We start from the raw sequence: 27,472 nt of genomic DNA on the forward strand, positions 1-27,472 counted from the left end.
GAACAGGACAAAATTAATATTTATTACTAAGGATTGGGCAATGTATTACTCAATTGAAATTCATGATTTTCAGAGAATAATTGCAACAAATGAACCTCATTTCAGAGTTTCTAGTAAAATGGAAAAAAAAAACCCACTATATGAGGTAATACAGTAGTCCAGAACTTCTCCAACTTAATGCCTATGATCCTTGAACTTAGATAGCTTTTTCAACATCTTTGCAGTTCTACTGTTTCAACTAAAATCTACCATGGCTGTATTGTTTATTCAACATGGAATTCACAATGATATTCTTTGCAGTGCAGAACTATAATCTACGGCTTTGTATTGGGGAACTGCTCTGGCAAGTGCGGAACACTCATTTTCCATGAGTTTATAACCTCTGCTGAATTCTATCAACATGCAAAAGAGTCTTGGGGGCCAGGACAGAAGTGGTACTAGTGATACTGTGGGAAAAATTAGGGCATCAACTGGCAGAGTTATGGGGGGGGGGGCGCTGATTTAATCACAGCTCTAAGTACTTAGCCCTCTAGTTAGCATGCCATCATAGCCTATACTTGTAACTTTAACGTACAGTTCTAAAGACCGTGATAATAGCTGGAGGTGATGTCCGGGCCATTACTAGGATGATATAATGGAAATTAACATTCCAATTTACTAGACTGTAACAAAACTTCTTGGATGGCAGAGATTTTCATTTGTTATGTTCACAAGAAGAGTTCTTGGGCACTCAATAAATTTCGTTACTTAAATGATTATTTTATCAAATCAGTCTCATTTATTAGAACAAATAAATTAACCCATTTGAGAAAGGTTAACCTTGACTGTATCTTTAAGTTTCATTCACGGAAAGATCGACTGCTGTACAGCCAAGTCATCATTGTCCTTTCTCGACTCCCTTGAAATGAGTCCTGATCCATCCAGACAGATGATCTTAGGATGTTCCAATCCACAGGTGAGACATAAACAAACCTCACTCAGGAGCTCACTCTAGTTTCATTATGTTAGACTGCTCAAACAACATTTATTGCTTTAGATCAGATGTTTGGTCAGATTTCTTTCGCATGGCAAAAACTACTTTTCCCAGAGATTTTCAAAACGGTTATACTGTGCTATATTGATTCATTTCCCACAGAGGTTTATGACTCTATGCATCTCATCAAAAGGCTAAAAATATTTTTTGACCCTATATACAAATACCATGTGGATTTGGGGGTCATATTTACATTTTGGGTCTGCAATCATACGTCTTCAAGAGCATAAGAACAGAGCGAAATCCATTCTATGGTTTGTGAGTTTAGGGGCCTGGAAATTAGAAACGCTACTCATGCCCCAGGAAGTTCCATAGACTCAGGAAAGATGGGAGTTGGTGATGCTTCCCCATTTCCTGGCTGGTTAATGAAGTAACAAATGCATGGTGGCTGGGGAAAATGTTATGAGTTTAGTTGGGACATAAATAATTTGTTGCACCCAAGGAACATCTAGAAGGTAAATGCACCCAGAGCTCAGAAGGTTATAGATTTTGGAGTTATCACCAAATAGTGATATCTAAAGCTTTGGGTGTAGGCGAGAGCACTCCAAGAGAAAGCATGTAGAATGAGAGAACAGGAGGGGGCGGCGAGGCTGGACTGTCTCAGCACACCGTAATTTAGGGGGCTGGCAGCAGAGGAGGAACCAGCAAAGCAGTAAAATAGGACGGAAGGATGTCACATAGGCATCAGGCCGTATTATGGCGATTATTAAATGATACAGAGATGCTGAACAGAAACGTTCTTTACAAAAATTACTAAAAGGACATACATGAAAATATCTTCAGGTCTATTCCTTATTGGTAAAATTGCAGGTGTCATAGTCGTCCTTCAACTTTTCTGTATTCTGCACAACAAATATCGATTACATTTCTATTAAAAATACTCTGATAAAGTCTATTTTCTGAGAACCAAGGGCAAACGACTATAAGTTCCTAAGCAGCTGAGTGCCTCTGTGCTGGGCACTACCCTGAGGATAAAACGCCGAACAAGAGGATGGCTCTGCTGTTTTACCAAAAGGAATGGAAGCTGGTTTGACAAGGGAGTGGTGTGGGGCACAGTAGCAGGAGACGAGGCTGGAAAAGAGGTCTACTGTCAGATTATAATGGGCTTTTTAGGTCTTGAAAATAATATGGACTTTATTCTGAGGGCCGTGGAGAAATTTTTGAGGGGCGGGGTTAGGACTGGAATTGTGCTTCACCTGAAGTAGATTTTCTGCTTAACCTGGCTGTTAACCTGGACGAGTTCGAGTTCGAGCGGGAAGCCTAGTCCCCAGGCCACTGCCATAAATGAGTGAAGGCGATGCAGAGGGGTGGAGGAGGGGCTGGGGCCAGAGATATTTGGGATCAGCATCAACAGGTGCATATGATGGGTGGTGTGATGGGAGGAAGGAAAACATTAAGGACCACGGGGTTGCTTGCTTGGGTCCACAGGGTGGGTAAAGAGTGACAAAAATTCTACAGAGTTTGTATATAGTTACTCTAATCATCTATCACAGTCATTGCTTTATGAAATAAGAAAGTGAGCGACTGTAGCAAATAGTATTCTATCAGAGGGGATTAAAAGTAACAGAGTATGGCAGATCTATTTCTGGGACCACAGCCACAAAGCAGAATCCTAAACCCGCCCCTCTCCTCACCACACGTGCATACTTAGATAGTTTTACCCATCTGTAGAGCTCAATACTTCTGTGAAAGAGGACTGCTGGAGCTATGTTTTTAGATAAGTGTTTACACATATGTAGCTATGGCCTCCTAGGAAGGGACTTCCTGTGTGAGGGGAGAGATATTTGGGAGAAGGTCAATGAAAAGGCATGTGGGGGAAGGAACAGGTATAACTAGATGATAATCTATATTTTAAAGCAAGGGACCCCAAAGCGACAGGTCCCAAGTGAACTGTGTTAGTCTGAGCTAACACCCTTTGAAGGGAACTGGTGCAGCACTGTATTCTTGCATTCTCTAAATCATCCCCATTTCAGGGCATTGAAGACTGAGGCCTTAGGTTAAGCAACTTGACTGGGGAGTGCAGGTAGTTAAAGAGGCCAAATCGGAACCTGGCTGGAAGTACTCCAGTACAAACCTGCCTCCTGGTCCAGCCACAGTGAGACATCTTTCAGGAAAATCCGCTCTTACCCTTGCCCATCTTAGCTGCAGGCAGGGAACTTATAGGGGAGGGCCTTCCTTATCGCCCTCAGACAGGGTCCCAGATGACAGCAGCCCCTCAAATGGTTACACCCTCAGCTACTGATAAGGGTTTAAATAAGGTTAAGGACGCGCCGCTTGGCCCAGGTACTGCACTAGTATCTAAATAATGCTGTCTTGTCAGTTCATTGCTCCTTGTGTTCCTTGGCAGTGGGCAGTGTTACAAAGTGAACTTTTACTCACTCGGAAAACAGAGGCTGTAAACACCTGCCCCACCGACGGGATGGCAAGAGCGTTGCTTCCACGAGCCGCCAGCCTGCTCCCTCCTTCCCGACCTTCGGGTCGCCCTTTAGGATGGGGAGTCGGTAGGGTACCTGCTTTCCCCTCCTGCCGCCAACCAGCTGACGCCTGGAGCCCAAGCTGGCGCCCCCGGAGCCCCTCGCCCCCGGACCCCCCGGCTCGAGTGGTTTGAACGCCCGGTGCGCGGGCGGCACACTCACGAACAGCCGCTTGTTGCTCCCGCGGCCGCGATGTGGGGAAGTGAAAATGAAATTGACTTTTCTGAGAAATGATGAAAGCGGCGCTGCCGGCCAATGAACGGCGGCGGCGGCGAACTTCCGCACCTCCCGGCCGGGCGGCTCGCGGCCTCCCCCCGCCTGCACCTCCCGGTTGCACAAGCTTGAAACAAACACTGGGGAGGAAGGGCGGAGGGAGGAGGGCGGAGCGGGGGGGGGGGCGGGGGGAGCGCGGAGGGCGGGCTGGAGCGAGCCAGGCTCCGGGAGGGCGGGGGGCGGGGGGATTTCCAGCCTCGGCGCTTCGCAGTTTCCTCTCCTTGTTTTGCTTTCGATCTGGACTGTTCTCAGGCAAGCCGGGGAGTAACTTTTAGTTTTGCTCCTGCGATTATTCAACTGACGGGCTTTCATTTCCATTTCACACACCCTAGCAACACTTAAGCCTTGCGGAATTGTATTGGTAGCGTGAAAAAAGCACACTGAGAGGTAACATTTTTTTTCAAATAATAGTCGGGACTATGCGTGTGTGTTTTTCTCGAGGGCATGTTTAGGAGGACTGGAGGGGATGTGTGTGTGTGTGTGTGCGTGCGCGCGCGTCCTGATGGTTTGACACGATGTTTTGCAGACGGAAAATGCTGAGGTTCATAAATATTAATACTGATTTTTGGAGGAACAGTCGGCGCTGTTATGGATCATCTGGTTTTAGGTGAAGCAGGTTCGGTTGCTGCTGCTGCTGCTGCTGCTGCTGCTGCTGCTGCTGCTGAGGCTGCAAGGAGGAGGAGGAGGAGGAGGAGGAGGAGGAGGAGGTTGGTGGAGGTTTAATTTCACTTTTGGATTTGCAGATGCGGAGAGCTGGCTCCATGGACACAGACCTGCTCTGTGCGATCCTGCGCCCCAGGTGTTGTTTGTGGGGAAGCAGGTCCGCTGGAGTCGGGCCTCCTTTTAAAAACAACATGATCGCGTGCATGTCTGTGCGTGTGTGTGTGTGTGTGTGTGTGTGTTTACAGATGCCGGCGCCACGGGATCCGAAGGACGGGAGCGGGTCGTTCTCTGCGCCCGGCGGCGGCGCCTCTCTCCAGGCAGCCTCTGGCGTAAATAGGCAGGAACCCGCCGTCCGCCCGCAGCCTGCGCCCCGCGCCCGGGCTGGGAGAGGCACCACCCGCCGCGGCCGAAGGAAACTTGATGGGGCGCCCGGTGGCAGTCCCCGGGGCTCGCCCACCCTCGGGGCTCGGGGAAGGGTCGCGGGCATCGGGTGCCAGCGGCCGGGGGCCGGGCTCCGATCGGGGCTGCGCGCGGGGCCTGGCCGGCGCGCCCGGCTTCCTGGGGGCTGGGCCGCTGCCGCCACCGCCCGGGAGGGACGCGGCGTCCTCCTTCCCGCCGGCTAGCGCCCGGCCTGGCCCTGGGGCTTTGTCGCTGCACTTGTCCCCGCGCGGGGCTGGCGTGGTGGTGAGGGGGGCGGCTCGGGCGGCGAGTCCCGGGAGGGGTCAGCGGTCCGGGCCGCGGCCTAGCGCCGGGCGCCTCCGGGTCCCCGCGGGCGCCCCCCGGGCCGGCCTCGCGCGCTCGGCCTGACCCGCCTCGGCTACGGAGCGGGCAAGGTGGGGGCGGGGAGCCTCCGGGGACCGAGCGGCGCCCCGCTGGCAGGCCCGGGGCAGGGGGTGCCGGCGTCCCCAGGGGTTCCGGGGCGCGGGCGGCGGCGGGGTGGGGACGCGAGTGCCCGCCCCGCGCCCTCCGACCCCGCTCGGGGCGCAGAGTGGCATTCGCCAGCCGGCCGAACGTGGTTGGTGCAAAGCCGTGGCCGCCACTTCCTTTCCGCCTCGCGGGCCGGGCTTGCCCACCAAGCGATGCCCGCCGCGGCCCATCGTGGCGCCCGGCCGCTCGCGGTGCCAGGGAGCCGGCTCTGAGAGGGCTCGGGCAGCCTTTTGCAAGTTGAAAGGGTTTCAGGACGCAGCTCACCGTCCCCCCCTCCCCGCCCCGCCCCCAGGACGCACCGGCATCTCAGTTTGGGCCCCAGGTGTGGCTGCGTGGGCCGCCCTCACCCCCTACCCCTTTAGAGGGGAAGAAGCGGGAAGGAGGCTGGAAGCCCGAGCCGGGCGCATAAACAGCCTTCCGGGCACCTGGCGAGGCGCCGAGGTCAGCCGGTGTCGGCGGGACCCCTGGTCATCGCTGTAAATGTGACCCTTGGCACTGGCAGTGGAGGTGGCCACGTACTGGCGGCGTGGTTTTCTGTCGTCTTTGCCACTAAAGGATAGTGTTTGGAACTTGGGGACATTTTCCCCGCTTCCTCCCTCTCCTGCCTCCTCACTCCAGTGTGGGCATCGGTAATGCGCCGGGTCCTCTGCTCAGAAGAGTGCTGGCATCTTCCCTGTGCCACCGGCCTCCCCGTTGCTGTGACTCCGTCTGCTTTTGATGAATGGCGAGGGAGGGTGGAGGAGAGTTACGTTTCCTGTTGTGGATTTTCAGGAATCACCAAGGTTGCTGTCAAGCCTGCATTCGTTTATGAGTTTTCAGACCGACTGCAGATAACATTGAGGACTAAGCAGCGTGCGCTTTGCTTTTTGGTGCTTAAGGGCAGGTACAGAGAAGGGCCTGGTGACAATCTGGAAGGGAAGGTAGGTGGTCTTGACGTTAGGCAGATGCACGCTCCTCGCCACGACCTTGGAAGATGACCCCTATTTACCTTCATGCACCCGAACTCAGGATTTTCTCACCCCACCCCTGTCACTCCTTTTTCGGAGAGGGAAAGGACAAAATCCTGGAAAAACTTGTGTTTTCTAAGGAAACTTCAGTAGATGGAATATTGAGGACTTCATGTGGTATTTTTTAATACCTTGAAAAATGTATTCATTGATGGGGCAAAGTCCAGAATTTCACTATAATTAGTGAATGGTTATAATTTATAACAGCCTGTTGTGTAAGAAGTTAGATTTTGGCCTCCTGGATCCGAGTTCTTGTCTGTTCTGATTTGTGACTGCTTCTTAATATTAAACATCTACATTTTTCATTCTAAATGAGTTGGTTTTTTTTTTTCTTTTGTCCTTCAAAAGTTAGAGATAATTCTGCACACTTCAGACTGACTTACCTGTTAAAGTGTCATGATAATTCAAACCAGGGGTTTGTGGCTAAACTGGAGACGGATATGGTGAACCAAAGTCCTGACAGCTCCAGGAACCATGACCCAGTCTCTCCCTTCCTCTGCTTTCCCGTATACTTTAATAGGCAGATATTCAGTATACCAAAGCTAGTTCAAGGTGTTTGAACTTAGTAGTGGAAACTTTAAAACTTTGGGCATTTACCATTGGGGAGTTTGATGTGCATAAATTTTGTCATGTCTTCAAGGACACTGTTCTTTTATTCTTGGTGTCATGGCATATAAGCTTCATTGTTTTTAGAGCACTTTCGTGAAACTTTCCTTTTGATAGTGAACAGACCAGTGAACTCTAAATGAGATATCGGGACATGGTTCTGTTATGTGCTTCATACCAGAAAAAGGCTTAATGCAGATAAGGGACTTTATTCATTTAATAAGTATTCATAGAACATTCACTATGCCCCAGACACAGTGCTGGGTTCTGTGGGTTTAACTGAGAACAGGAAGGGAGTTTCTTTACCTTTTGGGGAAATTGCATTCTAGTTGGTGAGCTGACGATACCTAGCCAAAAAATAAATACAGTAAGTACCTTTAGTGGTGAGTTCCATGAAAGGTGATAGTCAAATGTAACTGAATATCTGATAGGGTTGCTTTTGGGAACAAATGAGATACTGTTTTGAAAGAAGGTTGCGTAAGTTACAGCAGTCTACAAATGCGTAAGGCATTCACCTGCAGAATTCTATCAGATCGTTCTTAACTTCCCACTCCAGTATTCTTGCCTGGAGAATCCCCTGGACAGAGGAGCCTGCGGGGGCTACAGTCCATGGAGTTGCGAAGAGTCGTATGGGACTGACCGACTAACCATGTATGCATTCTTATGCATTCCTAACTTTACAAGTCAGGGAATCATGACTGTGGGTTAAACACTGACTTTCTTTTAGAGAATTTTCAGTAAGAAGTGATTTTACTTGTTCTGAGAGAATACAGAGAATGGTAAGGAATTAAATACAGAATAACTATTTTATGTAGAGCATTAAAATCTTTAACAAGACATCTGATATTGTTAGTAAGTTTTTTTCTGTCAAAAGTTAGATGGTGTCCATGGAGACCAAATGATATGGAAATAAAAATGATTGGACCAGTGTATTTTCCCTCCTTATATCAAGAAAAATCCTTTCCAAGGTCGTTGTGTTTTAGTGTGAATTTTCTTCCTCGTTGCTGAAGACTCTTCATTATCTGTTATTACGGATATGCTCTTAACTGATTTTAAGTTTTGCTATAACATCTTTATTATTTTTGGCCGTACCGTGGGGCATGTGGGATCATAGTTTCCCAACCAGGGATAGAAACTGAACCCTCTGCAGTGGAAGCTCAGAGTCCTAACCATTGTTCCCCTAGGGGAGGCCCGCTATGACATCCTCAAAGCGAGTCAGTTAAGTTGCGTTTATTGGATGCTCACTATGTACCTGACACTATGTATGTGAAATGATACGTGACAGCATATGTGAAAATAAATGTAATAGATGGTGTGTTTATAATAGATATAAAACAGATAAAGGGGTATATATAAATAACATACATTGTTGGGAAATGTCCGTTATTTTTAGCAGTAAAGCCAGTTCTTCTTTTGGTCTGTGTGGGACACATGTTCCTTTGAGCACAGGGGTTGGAAGTTAGGGCCTCTGTCCCTGTTCACCCCATTCGTGCCCTACTTTTGGCCTGGGTGTGATCAATATTCAGCTATAATTTATGCCCAAGGCAGGGTCAAGCAATGGCCCTCATAGTGGGGGTGGCTGGTGAGAAAGGGAGTGATGAGATTTGATTAAATCTTGATTTTTTTTTTTTTCACCAAAGAGTGTTAAGTTATCTATAGGATCCAGATTTAAACCCAAAGCCAATATTTTATATAAAATACCAAAGGCAATACGGAAATCAAGCCTGCAGGTACCTGAGGCTGGGTGGTGACCCCTCCAGAAGACCCATAGTCAACAGCAGTTTTTCCTCCAAAGATGCTTTTAAAATGATTTCCCATCTTAACAGCTCCATCTTTTGACAAACAGCCTCTGAAACAGATTGTGTTTAGTTAGGAAGACTTTATGGGCCTGTTTTTATTCCTCAGAAACACACTGCAGTTAGAAATCATGGTTGACCTGAGAACCAGCATCAGCAAATATAGATGATCCAATTCCAACCCAGGGCAGAGAAACTCCATGTTGTAGGCAGCCTGGGCAGCCATTCCTTAGATAAACTGTTAGTCCTGTTGAACCTTCTGAGGTTCTGAAACTAGCTGCCATCTTCCTCTGCCCCCCTATCCGTAACTTTGAGTTCTGCTGGGGGTCCAGGGATATGAACCATTGCAGTAACCGAGGGGATTATTTTGTTAAATGAATGCAAACGTTGGGTCCTTGTTTCATTTGCTTATTAAATATCTGTTGACAGCTAGCTATGTCCAAGACGCTGGATAGTGGAAGGTGCATGGCTCTTTGAGTTGACTTTCAGTTCTTTTGTTAACTCTCCACTCACTTCTCCTTTCTGGACCTTAGTTTTCCTATCTGTAAGATGGGGCTGCATGGTTCTATCATCATTGAGGGATGGGACTTATGTGTATCAGAATCATGGAGAGGAGGGGGCTTTTAGAAACTTCCCAGACCTTCAGATTTGAGACTCAAGCCCTTTCCTCTCTTTGTCTCTTTCTTGTTGAGAATCCCTCCCCCTATCCCCCGAGTAAGCCTCTGACATTGACCAGGGTGTCCTGGATCCCTATCCCTCAGGTGTGTGGGCCAGAGCAAAGGCAGAGAACCACTGAATCAAGGGTCTCTTCGCAGGGCCGAATCTATTCATGTTTTTTTCATTGGCTCCCAGGTCAGGCTATGCAGGACGAGGACACCTTTTAGGCAGCTCTTTGAATAGGTAATCTGTGGCCCCTCCCCATTGACTCTGCCCGCTTTGACCTTGCTTGTCATACAGAAATGGGATCTGTAGTATGGTTGTGATATTTTGAATTTTCGGCTCTGAACAAGCAGAGGAGCATTGTGTTTCATGAGCCTCTCTCTAGGAAGGCCACAGAGTCATGGGTTTGTTTGTTGTTTGTTTCTGTTTTGGCTTATATTCCCCCTTATCAGTTTAGTATTCAGCTTTAATAAGCCAGAAAGAACGAGTCAGGCAGTACTGCTCCGTATGTCCCATGCCCTGTGTGCACACCTTGTACCCCCACACTTATGAGATGAGAAGGCTGTGTCGTTCTTTCTGGTTCTAAGCATTTTTATATCAGGGGCAAGGCTAATTTAGTTCAACAAAATACCTTGCTTTAGAGTTCTGCGTGATAAAAGCCGGTCCAGTTTTGGTTAAACATTTTTGAGAGTTAACCAGTTGCTCTGTCAGTTTCATGAATAATTTCTTTTCCAGCATCCTTAGCAATCCGTTGCTGTCTGTGTAAGAGCATTTGATACTCACAAACCTAATGTGATCAAAGGAAAGATGAGCTTCCCATTTCATCTATTCGTTTTGAGCTTACAGATGTCAGGTTTTTATAGGAGCCAAAGAAATACCTTCTAGATAGAAGACGTGCTCCTGGCCCCATGAGCTTAGAATCCAGCGGACTTTCCCCTGTCATGAGGTTGATGTTTTGAGTGAGGAGAAGCTACATACATGTTTCAAGTCATATCTAACGTGTTACTTTTGAAGAGCTTTTCCCGTGCTCTTTGCCCTAAAATTGTTGAAGGCGATGAGAACAATGACGGTGGTGGACCAGAGCGACCTGGCACCTGATTAGGGTGTCAGTGGGTGTGGGGGGTGGTAGAGTATGAGTGGGGAAGGTGACAGTTGAGGGAATGAGGTGATGAAAAAAGAGACGAAGGTGTAGAGTAGAAAATTATTGCCTCTTGAATTGTTGAGTGAGAGAGAGTGAAGAGGGAGTCAGACTGGTAGACTTTGTGTCTGCCACAAATATCATTGAGACATTTTTGCAAGTAAAGAGACAAGCTGGTAGTTAATTGATAGTAAATGCAGAACAAGTTGAAATGCTAGAGGACCCTCCACTTCTAACTTCGGAGTTTGGCCTTTTTTTTTTTTTTTTTTTTTCCCCTGGGGGATCAAATTACTGGGCATGGCCAACTTTAGACAAGTAAACAGGAGGCTGTGAGTGGTCACCCTTTGGGCATGGTTGAAACCATGTTAGAGGTGGTATTGGAGCCAGAGAGGATGGAGGAATTGGTGCCCTGACCTGAGGCCTTAAGACTCAAACTCAGTTACCTTTAGAGGCAACCACAGCCCCCTCAAAGAAGATAACATGTTGATGAAATGGATCAGCAGTACTGTCATAGCCCTTAAGCTGTCCCCTCCCCCATGCTCGTCTTCCTTGCTGCTCTTTTATTTTTGCCAGGTTGTAGGAGGTAAGTAGGGAGTCCGGAAAAGAGAATCGGCACAGGGTTAAGACTGAGCTATGGATGCCATCGCTGGTACTGCGGTCACTATAGTTTGGAATCTAAGCGCTAGGTACTGTAGCTGGGGTATTGTACTTTGAAATAAACTTTCTGGAATACAGTTAGGCTGTGTACACTTAATGTCTTAAAAATGTTGAGCTCTCTGTTCCAGTAATCCCACTTCTAGGAACCTACAGATGTGAAGTAACAAGAAGCAGAACAAAGATTTATGTACAGGGATGTTTACTGTTCACTTCTGTTATACTGAGAACTCGGAAACACCCTAAATCCCCAACAATAGGAGCACATTTAAATGCAGTACAGCGCACCAGGCCCTGAGTGCAGATAGCTGATAAAATTCATGCTTTTGCATTTAATGATGGGAAGGTATTTGGGGTGTATGTTGAATGGAGAAAAAGAGGATTTTCAACTGTGACCTTAATTTTGTTTTTAAAACGTGTGTGTGTTTGTATATATATCATTAAAAAAAAAAAACTGGAAGGAAACATTTGGATGGTGTGTTTATGGATGTTTGGCTTTCTCCCCCAGATTTAATACAACACCACAATTACTTTTATAACCAGAAAAATATTCTCAAGACGACTCTGAAGTGTCCCCTTTAACCTCATCCCTGGTAAATGTGGATGAGGACAAGTAAATCGGATGTTGCTAAGGAGGGTGTTGTTCACGAGCTTGGCCATTCCCAGGCCCTCTCTGCCTTAATGTACAGAGCCAGGCTCTAGAATCAGAGCTTTCCCAACCAGTGAGTGCCTAGATATGCCCTTGTCCTGATTCAGCTCTTATGGCTTCGAGATACCGAGATGGATGGTTCCTTTGGGAGGTTGGGACGCATTGTTTTATCAGCAACTGTGGAGGGTCTGAGATGTTACCCGCTTCACAGATATGCCCTCTCTGTATGTGACGGAAGCACCTGACAAGGGGGTAGGAGGGTGAGAGTTCTTTCTTAATTTTTATAACCAGGTCAGCAGCCAGAGAGATGCTATGGTGTTGGCCCCCATACCTTGAAGTGATACCACTGGAAACTGATGGAACCTGGGTGTGGATTGCCTTCCATAGACGACATCAGAACGACCATCCCTCTCCGCTGCCAATGGTCCGGGGTTGGGGGGAGGCGGGTGGGTAGAGAGATTGTGTGCGTGCTCAGTCACTCAGTCGTGTCTGACTCTTTGCGACCCCATGTATTGTAGCCCACCAGGCTTCTCTGTGGGATTTCCCTGGCAAGAATAACTGGAGGGGGTTGCCGTTTCCTATTCCATGGAAACTTCCTGACCCAGGGATTGAACCCTCTGCTCCTTTCCTCTTCTGAGTCAACATCCTCACCTTTTGGAACATAAGGCTCTTACAACTACAGGTGTCCGTGAGGTCATGGCTTTGCCCCTTTTGAAATGTACATGCTTAGAGAGGTAGGACCTCCTGAGACCCTGCAAACTTAACGCAGGAACCTAGTCAAGGCTGTAACCATTTGGCCCTCTTGAGAAGATTAGAGAAGTTTGATTATCCTTCTGGAGCAGGGCAGTTAGTTTAGACAAATGGCTAGAGATCCGATTCTTGTGGTAGGTGAAGAATAAACCATTTCGAGGGGAAGTGAATGCAACCTGCCCTGTCTTATGTACACTGTCTTTGTACCTTGTTGGTTCCTGTGTCACAGGTGGCTTGGCTGTTTCACAGGAGCCCTGAAATCCGGGAGGTTTTATTTTCCCCACATAGCAAACTTTACAAATCCCCATGGGATTCTCCATGGGGCGATTCTAAATGGGATTGAGACTCTGTGTCTCAATCGGAGTGTGATTGAGACTTTCTGACTTTCCATAACTGAAGAAGCCTCCAAATCTGGAATTTGTGTCTGGAAAAATTTTTAGAATAGTTTTGATTCCTTTATAGACATGGGAAAGGTTTTTTCAGATGGGTTATGAAACTGGGGTTGGGTGTAACCATTAGGGGTTTAGAGGGAGAATGCCAAAGCACAGCTGAGAAAAAAGAATATTGATTAGGACAACACTATCCAGTACAGATAGAATGTGAGCCACATGTATAGTTTTTAATGTTCTAGTAGCCACGTTAGAAAAGTAAAAAGAAGCACATGCTCAGACACTCAGTCAAATCCGACTCTTTGGGACCCCATGAACTACAGCCCACCAGGCTTCTCTGGCCGTGGAATTTTCCCAGCAAGAATGCTGGAGTGGATTGTCATTCCTCCTCCGGGGGATCTTCCCAGTCCAAGGATTGAACCCGTGTCTCCTGCGTCCTTTGCATTGGCAGGCAGGTTCTTTATCCCTGATCCACCTGGGAAGCCCCAAAAGAAGTAGGTGAAGTTAATTTTAATGCCCTATTATTTAGTCCAATGTGTCCAGAAAATTATCCTTTCAACATGTAATTATTAATGAGATAATTTACTTACTTTTTTTCATGCTGACTCTGCAAAACCCACTGTTACCTTTTATACCTTTAGTACATCTTAATTCAGTCTGGCCAGGTTGCAGCGGCCATATGGCTGGTGGCTACCATATTGGACCGGGTAGGACTTAGGAAATGAAGCAAGTTGTGAAGAGAAATATAGGGAAATACAGCGACTCAATCTGAAAGAACCAGGAAAAAAAAAGGAGAGTTAGAGCACTCATTTGGTTATAACCGCGTCTCCCCGTGTGTCCCCTGCCAACCCTACCTGCTCTCATCTTAAAATAACCCCCGTTTCTCTTGAAATAATAAGATGCTCTGAATCTCTTCAGAAGCAACACACCGTGGGTGCCATTCCTTTGGTCATAGTCCCAAACACCTTGAATATTTTCCACCCTTTTGAAGTGCTGTGAAAAACGTTGATTCCCTGGATTTTCCCGTTTGCAACACCTCCCTGACCAGGTTATCTGAGACCTGGGATCGTGTTGTATTTCCTTGCATTCCCCACCCGTGCTTGATATGCAGTAAGCACTGGGTAAATATTTGTTGATTTGATTTTCAGCCCGAGAGCGAAGGTTAGCTCCGAAGGCTGGATTCCAGCTCAAGATGGATGGACAAGACCTCTCTTGTGTTACAAACCTGGTGGTATATGTATGGAGGCCGGAAACCCTGGGATTTGTCACTTTGTGTTAGCAGTTATCACTTTGTATTAAGGAGTTCAATATCCAGAAGGTGGAAAAAATGGTCTGGTTTTCTCCATTGGACCGAGGCCTTTACAGAAATCTTATCACTCGATTCCTCTGACATTTATGTTCCAATGCTGATAGTAATACCTTCCGGTACATGTAAATAAGCTCTAGTTGCTGAGAAACCAGAGGTATACATTTGGGAGCTGCTACTTTCTTGGTGGGTTAGTTATTAATAATAACTTTGTTATTAGCAAACTTTCAGCCCATAACTTATAGGCAGGGAAGTTCTTTTGAAGTCAAGCCCTGGTATCTTAACAGTAGCCTTCATTTGTCCTCTCTGACTGTAATTGTTGGGGAGAAGCAACAGACGTAGCCACAGAGCCCAGGCAATTTATTTTTCCTGAAGCCTTACCGAAGAACTGCTTAGGTAGCTTTTCTCTGTGAGATTAAATACGACCTTCACTGAATCATGTTAGCAGGGCCAGCAGCTAGAAAAATAAAGACTAAACCAAACCTTCAGCAAAGAAATTCCCAGCTGCTCAGCGGGTCAGAGCTTTCTTGATTGCTTTCTTCCAATGAAAACACTGTAGATGAGTTTTAAGTGAATTCTAGTAGGTTTGGGGATTTGCAACTGACAGAAGAACAGGAAAGTATAATCTCACTTTAAAATCGTAATCCTGAGGTAAATCTTGATTGACTCTTTGGGGGGATGTTGGGATTTTGTTCATATGGGAAAACTTCACTCGTGTGCACTGTTGAGCTGACTTGGAATGTCAAGGTCCTCAGGGATGAGGGGACAGAGAAATGAGAAGCTGGTGGCCCCAGGGGATGCCCTGGGTTCGTGGGGTGCTCTCGGTGGCCCTGAGGACTGACACGGATGGCACCCCTTTCTTCTCTCCGTTATAGAAGCGAAGTCCAAAGGTCCCAGGGGGCAATGTGGGTGAACTGCTATTTCCCCTTTGGGGTATAGCTCTCCTGGTGATTCAGGAAGTCAGAGTGAGTTTAAAATATTATAGGAGAGGGTTTATTTATTTGCCTCGCTTACAGGTGCTTTGAATGCATTGTTTTTGTTTTTCCTCTCAAAGTCAAGGTGCAATTCGGGTTGCAGTCTGGGCAGTGGGGTCGGTCTGGACCCTGAAACGAAGGAGTGGACAATTTTGATCATTCATCCAGTTGCTGTTTACTCTACAGTTGAGTACTCAGTTCTGACTCCATGTCGGGAGAGAAGGTATAGAAAGGTAGAGAAGTCTTCAGCTTGGAACTGAGTGAGCTGGGCAGATGGTATGTGTTCCTTGCAGTGAGGAGCCTTGGTCTGGGCGGCCGAGACCTCAGGTTAAAGAAGTGGCTTGCGGTGTCTGCATCATCAATGGGCCACCCAGCACCGTCTCAGGTTGTCTGGGAGACCACAGTGCGGGCGCGGCACATTTTGGGGCCAGCTATTTTATTTTCTAAGGGACAGATTCTCAGTAAAGCTTATCACAGGCGTAGAACAAGGTCTTGTTTCATTGTTCTGGCTGGTTCTCTACCGTTTTCTCTCCCTGGGTTTGGCGCCTTGCTTCTCCATTCCCTCCTTGCTTTGCCATTGACTGCTGTCCTTTGTCATGAAGTGTCTGAGCCTTGACAATGGTTATCTCCGCTTTCTACTTCCGCTCCCCTCTGAGGGCAGACTGGAACTGGCCGTGCTGCTGCTGACACACAGCTCAGAATCCCTCCCTGGAAGTTTGAGCCAGGAGAACCTCGATCCTCACATACCTCATGTGGCTTGAGATGACATCACCCTGAAGGGGAAATTGGCCCATATTCAATTTTGAAAATCCATCCTTTTTTGTGCATGTGTATATGTGGCCAGTAGATTACCTTCAGGTTACCTGAAAGTAAAGTATGACTGTTGTCCTGGACGGGGCTCACGGAAACAGTGACAGCAAGCAGTGAGTTCATGAATGCGTCTGGTCATTGTTTTTTTTTTTTTTTTTTTTTTTTTACTATGGTAAAAGTTACATAACACAGAATTTCCTATTATAAACATCTGTAAGTATACAGTCCAAGGGCATAAAATTCATTTACAGTGTTTGCAGCTATCAGCACTGTCCTAGAACCTTTTTTCATCATCTCAAACAGAAACTCTGTACCCATTAAATAAAAACCCACCTCCCTCTGCATGGACAGCCACCCTTCTCCTTGCCTCCTCTAGGTACTTCATACAGGTGGCATCAGACAATATTTGTCCTTTTGTGCCCGGCTTACGTCACTCAGCAGAATGCTTTTCAGGTTCATCCAGCATTGGAGCATGTGTTAGAATGTCTTTGCTTTTAAAGACTGAAATTGATCCATTCATCTCTCGATGGGCCCTCGGGGTTGTCGTTACCTTTGGCTATTGTGAGTCATGCTGGTGTAAGCTCTGCTTTAAGAAGTATCTGTTTGAGTCCCCGCTTTCAATTCTTACAGTCCAGTGGGTCATTCTAGGTTTAACTTTTTGAGAAGTTTGCCATATCACCTGTACCACTTTACATTCCCATCAGTAATGCACAAGGGTTCCAGTTTCTCCATATCCTAGCCAGAATTTCTTCCCTTGAATTTTTTTGGTAATAGCCATCCTAACTGGTGTTTGACTGTCTCTGTGGTTTTGATTTGCATTTCCCTAATGGCTGGTGATGTTGAGGATCTTCCCACATGCTTCTTGGCCATTTGTATATCCTGTTTAGAGAAATGTTTCTTCCAGTCCTTTGCCTGTTTTTGAACTGGTTGCTTTTTGTTGTTGTTGAGTTATAGGATTAAGTCATTATTTTATGGGTTCCAAAGTCTAGTCTGAAAGCTCAAAAGATACGCTCTGAAATACTAGTATGGTCTGAAAACACAGAAGATTCTCCCTTGTTACAGTATGTATATAACATGTAGTATAAAACCAGTGAAAATTTTTCAGAATTTGAACTTGAAAAATTTTGAGATGTTGTAGAGCTGATAAAACACCTATTGAAGAATTAAATTATGCTGAATGAATTATATCAGAGTGGACTCTGAAATGGGGAATCAGCTAAGAGTACTTCATGTTTACAGCTGAAGAAATCAAGCAGCCTGCCCAGGGTCACGTGGCCAGACTAAGTCCTTAGTACATTTCGTTGATATCAGTAGTAAAGAGTTGATTTTTTTCTGTTACATTTTGAATCCTAAATTTCTGGTAAGAGAAAAAGCATAATGCTTGAATATGTAGTGAATTAATTGTATCAGCTACTCATATGGTTGTCTCTGACTAATATAAGTACCTTCAATACTTGGGGCTCATAAAAAGACCCTAGGGTTCAGTACTTTTGAGGTATTTTGGATAAAACTGAGTAAAAGCAGCCTCAAAATAACATTCGGGGGCATGCAAATTTATACATAATACTCTCAGCAGTGGTTTGATAACTACCATTTGAGCAGATGAAGCAAAATAGTACTGTTATTACAAGTCTGCTGGGAAAAATGAATGAAAGCATTTGTGTATTTATTGTGAATAATCGACAAAATGAGAAACCATATATTTGTCCTTAATAAGAGCTATAGTAGACGACAAATTCAGTGAAATGTCAACTTTACAGTAGCAAATTTATTGTTGGTTTACTTTTGTGTTCTGCTCGAATTTTCTGCTTCACTCAATCCTTTTGAGAAGTTGGTCTTTATTGACTAATGTAGCCTGACAAGATCATATATGGATTATAACTCAGAGTGAACTGTAAATAATTGGGAAGCAGATAGATAGCTGTAAAAATCTGTATTCCCTTCAGGCTTGGGGCCCAGACTTTGAAAAAAGTCTGTAAAACTAGCCTCAAGTAGCTATGAAAACAAATGTGATGTTGAAGTTAAGTTGAAGACTCCTTCCTGCAGACAAATATTTAAAATACAACTTTCAGCAGAGTTAATTCCTTCAACAGACGTTTCTGGACTGCTGGTGTAGAAATGCAAAATTGACAATTCCAGCTTCTCACGGAGCTTATCATTTAGTTAGAGACAGGCAGGGAAATAACTATCTGTAGGAGCAAAAAGAACAAAAGATGTGCTTAATGGAAGCACAACAGCAAAGGCTATGAGAAGAAATTGGCAGGGGCTCTATCTTTGATCAGGGCAGTGGAGGCGAGCTTCACTGCATTTCCACCAGCTGTAGGAACAGGGCAGGTTCAGCCAGTTTCCTGTGGGGGCTCAGGGCATCTTTTGGTTGAAAGAGCAGTAAGAACAAAACCATGAAGGGTTGGAAATTCCTTCCACTCACTCTTGGTGGATGGAGAGTTCTCTTGTTTGATGGGAGCAGACGGGTCAAGGGAGCGTCAAGGATCATTCCTGGTAGGCACGAACACTTCCTTCAGTGCGTGTGTTCCTGTGTTTACTAGCAAGGAAAGGCCTTATTCTGAGTTATAGAGCAAGTTTTGGGGGAGAAGGGTTATTGGGGATTTGGAACATCTCCCCACTCCTTACATTTTAGAAGATGATATAGGTAGTGACTTTTTAGCAGTTGGAAGTCAGCTGTGAGCCTGCCATGCTTAAGAGAAGATAGAAGGGTTAAGAATGATGCATGCCTTTCATTCATAGATACACAGGCACTGCAGGAAGGACCAGATTCTGTTTTTGATAATAACCAGGCCTGTCTAGGAGACGTTTCTGTATGTTTCTAAGAGGAAGTGATGCAAAGGTACAAAAATACTTTTTGTATCTTCTTCTGTGTGTTTTGATTTGGCTTTTAGTGAGAGAGGAGTTATGATGACTAGGTTCACAATACTTAAGTGAGGGGGCGATAGAGACTGCTGCTGTAAAACAGATGAGAAACTCAAGTCAGAGAACCAAGATGATGGCCCAGGTGCCCCCAAGCCAGAACTTGGCACAGCAGAAGTGTTTAGGGTGAGGCGTCCCAGCGGCTCCAGGAGTGACTGGATCTGGCTTCATCTCCGCAGCGGGACTTGCGGTTGGCATCGTATCTGCGGTGCATTTGGCCGTGTTATCTGAGTGGCACGATGGAAGAGCCTGGAAGGGCTGGCTCATGGAACCTTAGGGGTGAGCCTCAGTTACTCAGGAAGCCTGGGGGAAGCCGCGTGTATGGGTGCACCCAGTGGGACTTCTTCCCATCTGCATGTGACCCCCCACTCCCCGCCAGCATAACCAGGTGACAGGGCAGAGGCCGTTACTAGGTTAACGGCTGCAGTGATAGCATTTATTGGATATGTGCTGGGCTCTTTGCGTAAGTTTGGAGGTCTTATTCAAAGGCCCAAGATACTTCTGTGTTGTGTTTCAATAGATCATGCTCCAGGTTTATTATCAACAACTGCCTTGTTGAGCTGATTATAAATTTGGGAGGACCGTCGTGGGAGGGCTCAGCAGAACAACTTGGGTATGCCCGGCACTCAAGAAACGCTGGATGAATTAACTCGGAATGATTGACCTAGTTCTCCCATTTGTCATTTCCTGTCCAGACAGACCTCCTCAGTGGGACCTCAGAGTCAACGGGGCTCCCGAACGGTGTTTTCTAATTCTAATGAGGAGCGACGCCCCGACAGCAGGTGGGAGACACCTCAGCCACGTGTGCGTGTGCCCCGGGGTGTGTGAGGGTGTCTCCCCTCACCAGTCGGCAGGGACCCTTGTTAAGGTGCAAGGACAAAGGTCTCTCTGTTAGCCAGCCAGCCTCAGGGAGCCTTCCGGCTGTTTCTCGCCCATATCCGCCCATTTTTCCTGGGGCATAGCTTCTCTGAATTACTAATGGTTCAGACACGCCAGCACGCTGCTTCCGCCCTTTGCTTTGTTGCTGTGCTCCCTTTGGAAGTTTTTTCCTTCCTTTCCGCCTGAGGCCTGAGATCCCCTACCTTTCCAAGCCCGCTTCAGATGCCCCCTCTTCTTTGAAGCCCTCTCTTCTGGGCTTTGATGTAATCTAGTAAAACTCCCACAAAATGCCTTCCCAAAAGCTCAGAGTCCTATGATTGTCAGGTTTATGAAATGACCAGGGTGAGTCCAGTACAGAGAAGAAACCAAGAATCAGTTGTGTTGATGAGTTCAAGCCTGGAGGAGTGTATTATAACTTCAGGCTCATCATGGGAAGCTTTGGCATCTTTGATTTGTTTCTCTAGGATGCCTAATTTTAGAGCTGGGTGTTTTCTGTTCCTGCCTCTGTTGTTACAATGTAACCTTTTTGAGGACAAAGATCATGTCCTGATTGGCTTTGTATTCCCCACAGAGCTTTTCAGAAGGTTCTGTTTTGAATGAAATGTTAAATACATGTAATTTAGAAGTTTGCTAACATACTTAACTTGGTTCACCTGCAATGCAAAAAATGTCATGAAAATGGTACAGTTTTTCTTTTTGGGGTTGCAGGCTTTAACAGTCTTCCTCCCTCCTCCTGCTTATTTGTTACTTGTTAATATTGTAGTCCCATCATCACAACATGTATTTCATGTCATCTGCTTTCTCCTCCCCATCCCCAGCCCCAGTGGGTTTTCCAGGAGGGGTTCATCCACTGTCTTATCAATCTGTAATTACGACATCATGATTCATGTGCAAAGGACCGTACCTGATCTTTAGGGAAGATGAGTAAGAGACAGTTCCTGCTCGCAAAGACTTCACCCAGAGCTGTGCCTGTTTTCAAGTACATGAAGCTGTGCATTTCATCGGAGTTTAGATGGTAGGACGGATGAGTCAGGTGAGACGTCAGAAAGGTGGGATGGGGCTGAGTTCTGGTGAGTCCAGATTTTACTCACTGGTCATTGTGGAGCCACTGCAGAGTTTCGAGCCGGGTGATGAGACATTTGGGAAGAGGAACCTGGCCAGCACTGTGCAAGGTGCTCACGCTCCAAAACACGGACTCCAGGGACCCTCCTGCTCCTTGGGAGGAATTCTGGGGTGTCCACTCTGCTATCAGGTGGGATGCTGGCTCTGCTCTTCGGAATGTCTTGGGGGATGTTTTACGGGAGACCAAGGCACTCGTCTCATACTTTTCCTCCTAATAGAAGTTGCTCTTTTATCTGTTTCTTCCTCATAGCAGCTCTGCCGAGTTGCTATTAAGATCTCTGTTTATAGATGAAGAAGCTAAGATTTGGAGAGGTGACAGGGTGTAAGTGGCGAGATTCCCATCAGGCGTGCTTGACACTAGACCTGTGCTCTCTCCAGCACCTTCTGCTGAAACCAGGAAGGGGAGGGAAGCCAGTGTGGTCCTGAGAAGGGCTGATGGAGAGGGGGACAGGGTGACAATACAGTGGATGCCAAATCCAATTTCTAGGTACTGTTTGGGACTTGGTTAGTGGCAGTAAGTAGCTTTGAAAAATATTTGAAGACATTTCTGCAGCTTGTAAAGGAAAGATGTGTTCTTGAGTCAGGTCTTAATGTATTTGGGGGCAGTTAGCAGTGCTGGCTCTCATTTCCAGTTGGAATTCATCAGTGATTTTTTAAAAAACGCTCTAGGATTTTCATAACTTAGATATATCTGGAAAGTAACTTATCTGTGCAACTTCACACAGTTTCTCATTTTTTTTTTTTTTACAAGAAAGAACATTACATTAGTATATGTAACAGATTTAGATCATTGTAGTGTGGTGGTTTCTTTTAATGTTTTAGAAACATTGAAACATCCATGAATAGAATCATTACTGTGGAAGGGTTAGTTTGTGTGTTGGATCTCAACCGGTTTTGAGCAAAAAGAGCTGAACTGAATGGCTCTGTAATATTATACAATAAAAGTGTGGTGGTTTAGTCGCTAATCGTGTTGGACTCTTTGTGACCCCATGGATTGTCGCCCAACAGGCTCCTCTGTCCATGGGATTCTCCAGGCAAGAATACTGGAGTGGGTTGCCATGCCCTCCTCCAGGGGCTCTTTCCAGCCCAGGGACTGAACCTGGGTCTCCTGCACTGCAGGAAGATTCTTTACTGACTGAGCACCAGGGAAGCCCCAATAATAATAATAATTATAATAAAAGAGAAGGAGAAGGAAGAAGGGGAAGAGGACGAGAGGGAGTAAAAGAAGAAGCATCAGTAGTAACCTTTACTGAGAGTTCACCGGCTGAAGGGACAAGCTCAAAGGAAATCCCCGAAGGAAAAGCCACAGCAAGGAGGAAGCTGTCAGAGACCCTGTGGATGTGAAATGAGGGGAAAAGACAGTGCCCTTCAATGCCAGCCTTTTTCGGAGCAAATTATTTTCATGCAAGTATCTTTGGGGAGCATCAGTTTCACCATCAGTTCAGTTGAGTTCAGTCGCTCAGTTGTGCCTGACTCTTTGTGACCGCATGGACTGCAGCACACCAGGCTTCTCTGTCCATCACCAACTCCCGAAGCTTACTCAAACTCGTGTCAACATCATCGGCCAGTAAATGGATTTGAAATCAGATGGCAGCAAACAATTTTGTCATTTTATGCAAATAGGTTTTCTCGGAAGGTTCCAGTATTCTGAATCCCTCTTACTCGACTTTTCTAACTGAAGTAATGAAAGCATCCCCCTTTTTCCACGTTCCCTTGTTTGTGTTCCTAGTGGGACAAAACACCCACCATCTGTAGGTCACAGAGAATCCTATGGTGGTGGCAGGTAGGCAGTGACTTGGGTGATGTAAAGAGCTTGGAGAATTTAGGTCCTGCCCATTTCCTGCCGTGTTCTTCCTTCCCCAAGCTACTGTGTGTGTCTCAACGATCCACTCTGCGGTCCAGAGTTTTCTCACATGCACCATCTTGTTTAACTTCTCCTGTGCTTTCCCGGGGTACTTGAGGACCGAGAGGTCTTTTCTGGGCGTTTGGATTGCTGGCTTAACTGGATGGCTCCAGAGACACCCACCTATTCATGCGAAGAGGGACAGTCTGAAATGGACTCCCCACTTAACTCCCAAAAGGAGAAGTCATGGCTTTCAGGCTTTGCCTTACTGCAGAAGCAGTGCTCAGAGGACATGCTGACTAAGGGGAAAATAGGGTCGCTCCTTTTCCCGTTTTCCATATGGAAAGGAGGTTTGAACATGCAGTACGAGCCTGAGTCCATATGCTTTGAAATCTGTCCGTGGTTCTTGCTTTGCTGAATTGCAGAATCTGATGCCACCTAGGTACGTGGGTCTGGGGCCAAACACACACAGTGGTCGCAGCACGACTTTAGATTTATGAAGCCTTTTTTAAAAGTCAGTCTGCCCTTCTAGGTCCTTACTGCCTTCTGTGAATTCTTCTAGAAGATGCTCTTTTAAAAAGTGATGGATTTTTTTTTTAATGCTCTTAGGTTTTTATAATTTAGATATACCTGGAAAGCAATTGATCTGCGCAACTTCACACAGCTTTTTCTCAAGTTTTTTTAGAAGAAAGAATATTGCATTTGTATATGTAACGGATTTAAATCATTCCTTGTGTGTTTTGTTTTTGATGTTTTAGAAAACATGTTTCACACATGGTTAAATCGCCTTGAAAACACTTGACTGGGTCATGGCTGGGTCAAAGGATATCCTTTAAAATGTCTGATAACCATGGTCAAGCTGTCCAGAAAATTTGTATCTGTTTGTACTCCAACCTATAGCACATTTGAGATGTAAAGCATAATTCTAAGTGTTTTACAGGGTTCCTTTTCTAATCCTTGCAAAGCCCTGTGGGAACAGATAGGGTTGATAACCTGCCCAAGGAGAGATGGGCTTTCAGACCAGGCTTGAGTTCACCTCGTGGCCTTTTCTGCTCTGTTACTCCTGTGGCAGCTCTTGTGAGGAAATTAGCCAAGGGATGCTCTGATGATACACTCCTTCCTTCTACGAGTCCCTGGGTGTGATGGGAGCTCTTCTTTTTTGCCCTAAGTTTTTTAAAAATTTAAGTTTATTTTTTTTTAATTGGAGGATAATTGCTTTACAATATTGTGTTGGTTTCTGCCACATAACAACATGAATTAGCCATAGGTACACGAATGTCCCCTTCCTCTTGAACCTCCAGGGAGCATGTAACTTGTGCTCCAGGGAACATCATTCTTGCTGCATCAGATAAGAGAGTTGCAAAACGGTTTTCCTGAGGCAAAACCTTTGGTCTTTACATTCTTTCCAACACTGTACCCTTCAGAAAGTGTTCTCCAAGAAAGGTCTTTGGAGATGCATCCCCTTTCCTCAGCTGTTCCTTGCTCCATGTTCGGCTAGCTGTAGGCAAAAACAGGCAGGAGACAGTGTTAAAGTCTTACCCCTATGCACCGTTCTTCCGGCTGACTTGTTCCTCGTGGAGGTGTTGGGAGGACCCACGCCCTGCCCATCAGGGATGCCTGTTTGGGTGGCCTCTGGTGGTTGCTAGCATCTCCTAGGGGACATTGTCAAACAGAGGTATGAAGGTTTTGCAGTTTTGTTTGGGGACTTCAGCTTTTAAACCCTTGGCTACCATACCTGGTGAGACCAGTCATACACACACATACCCTCGAATTATTTTCACCAGTGCAGCCCTGGGGTCATATAAGGTCTAAAGATTTGTTCCTCTTTTAGGAAAAGCCCCAGACAGCTCACTGTCTTCCTGTTCCATCCTTGTTTGTGGGCGATTTGTATTCTTAGTTGCTCCTCCCTCAGAACAGGAGACCCAACAAAACAAAGTAAGGAAATGCTACCACGACTTGGCTCTGTTTTCTTTCTGGGTCTGTAGGCCTGCGGGACTTAAATGCTTGTGTTCCTGAAATGTTCCTGACACGAAGAAGCAACTGTCAGAACTAGTCCGGTGTCCATGGAAAGCTTGGGAAACATACCCATTTTTTAGCGTATATGTTTGAGGGCACGTGTAGACGAATCCTGTCCATTCAAGTCTAAAGCCTGTCTCGGATGCTGGAATCTCATGGTAGTGGAGCTCGGGGATGGAGGATCAGCTTTCCCAGGGACTAAGCCAGACTTTATTTTTTGAGGCTCCAAAATCACTGCAGATGGTGACTGCAGCCATGAAATTAAAAGACGCTTACTTCTTGGAAGGAAAGTTATAACCAACCTAGATAGCATATTCAAAAGCAGAGACATTACTTTGCCAACAAAGATCCATCTAGTCAAGGCTATGGTTTTTCCAGTGGTCATGTATGGATGTGAGAGTTGGACTGTGAAGAAAGCTGAACACTGAAGAATTGATGCTTTTGAACTGTGGTGTTGGAGAAGACTCCTGAGAGTCCCTTGGACTGCAAGGAGATCCAACCAGTCCATCCTAAAGGAGATCAGCCCTGGGATTTCTTTGGAAGGAATGATGTTAAAGCTGAAACTCTAATACTTTGGCCACCTTGTGTGAAGAGTTGTCATTGGAAAAGACTCTGATGCTGGGAGGGATTGGGGGCAGGAGGAGAAGGGGACAACAGAGGATGCGATGGGTGGATGGCATCACTGACTCGATGGACACGAGTCTGAGTGAACTTCGGGAGTTGGTGATGGACAGGGAGGCCTGGCATGCTGCAATTCATGGGGTCGCAAAGAGTCGGACACGACTGAGCGACTGAACTGAACTGAACTGAAGCCACAGCTTCCTTCTCTGAAAAGGGAACAGTGATAATAGTGTTACCTACCTAACAGGGTTATTGTGAGGGTTGAGGGAGGTAATGTATAAACAGCATAGAGTTTAATACTAGGTGCACATCGTAGCTATTGCCCCCATCATTCTACCACCATCTTTACCTGCTGAGGAATCAGGAGAGCATTTTTTTGGGAGGCAGGTTTGCGTGTTTTCTTTTTTTAAAAGATATATATATATATATATATATTTTTTTTTTTTTTTTTTTGGACCATTTTTAAAGTCTTTATTGAATTTGTTACAATGTTGCTTCTGTTTTTTGTGTTGGTTCTTTTGGCTATGAGGCATGTGGGATCTTAGCCCCACCCTCCCCATCAGGGATTGAGCTCATGCCTCTGCATTGGAAGGGGAGGTCCCAAGCACTGGCCCACCAGAGGAGTCACAAGTTAGATTTTTCAATGCGTGCATTTGCGGTCCATGGGGCTGCAAAGAGTTGGACACAACTGAATGACTGAGCTGACTGATTTATAAACAGTTCAATTCAGTGCATGTAAACGTAATTGGTGGCATTTGGGCATTGGCCTTTTAGGTAGGAAGGTCTCTGGGGCTCCTTGACCTTGGCCATCATCAGCCTTGCTGTGTTTTCTTTCTTCACACTGCCTAGAGGAAGTGTGTGTGCAAGGATGTCCGAACTGAATCTCTACCCAAGTCCCATAGAACCGAAACAGTTCAGAGGTACATTAGACGTCTCACGTGGCAAGGATACACCTGCCCTTTCATTCAAAATTATTTTAAGTGTAAGGGGGTAAAGTTTCCGGACAGTTCCTTGAGTGAATTTGCATTTGTGCCACTTTGAGTCTTTTTCTTTCACGCAGTGGTTTCTGCAGAGCAGTAGGGCTTATATTAAGTAGAGAATGACTCGCGTGCTTCCTCAATGGATGATGCAGTTCTTATGCTGCATATACTGTGATAAGCAGCAACAAATAAATGTGAGTTAACTTGATACTCCTGGAAGTATCCTGTCATAACTTTAAGTTTTGAAATCGGATATTTGTAATGTAGAAGGAAAGATGGCATTACAAATATCACTGTAAGGCAACCTTAGGGAAGAAATTTTAAAGAAATTTTGAATCTTATTTAAAGCTTTTCTTGGGCTTCAGAAAAGCCACCACTTTTCTGGTGGCTCAGAAGAATCTGCCTGCGATGCAGGAGGGTTTGATCCCTGGATTAGGAAGATCCCCTGGAGCAGGGAATGGTTAACCACTCCAGTACTCTTGCCTGGGAAATCCCGTGGACAGAGGAGCCTGGTGGGTTACAGTCTGTGGAGTCGCAAAGTGTCAACATGGCTGAGCGACTGACACTTTCACCTTATACTGTAAATAAATATTTTATGTATGACATTGGTAAAGTAATATGTTTACCTATTGCTTGGTGGAACTAATGTAAAGGCAATAATAATTTTTAAATGGCTACCTAAGATGTCAAATCTTAAAATATTCAGCAAAAGCATTCCCTCACTTTGTAATATGCAAAAACAATCTGTATTAAAGTTTTCCATTTCAGGACTGAAAATGTGCTGTTACTAACTCAAGCATGGTATGTGCCTGATTAGTTTATAATGTAAGTACAGTTTAAGGAAGAAGATGCTGATTGCCTTGTATAACATGGGAACAATAATATATTGCAGGGATTGAAATAACTTGAAATTAATTACAGACCCCAAATCCCTTCTTTGCAATCCAAAAAGCTCTGAAAACTGAAAGTTTTTTTAT

General features: G+C 45.7%; 1 protein-coding gene across 1 annotated transcript in view; it reads left to right on the plus strand.

The window, feature by feature from the left end:
- The first annotated feature begins 4,039 nt into the window (after positions 1 to 4,039).
- Positions 4,040 to 27,472, plus strand: part of IRF2 (interferon regulatory factor 2) — an 83,687-nt gene continuing 60,254 nt past the window's right edge. The window contains exon 1 of the mRNA XM_068970682.1: positions 4,040 to 4,167. The gene's annotated coding sequence lies outside the window, so the exon portion shown is untranslated. The remainder of the gene's footprint in view (positions 4,168 to 27,472) is intronic.

This window comes from Capricornis sumatraensis, chromosome 4 (assembly GCF_032405125.1).
Source record: "Capricornis sumatraensis isolate serow.1 chromosome 4, serow.2, whole genome shotgun sequence".
NCBI classification, from domain to species: Eukaryota; Metazoa; Chordata; class Mammalia; order Artiodactyla; family Bovidae; genus Capricornis; species Capricornis sumatraensis.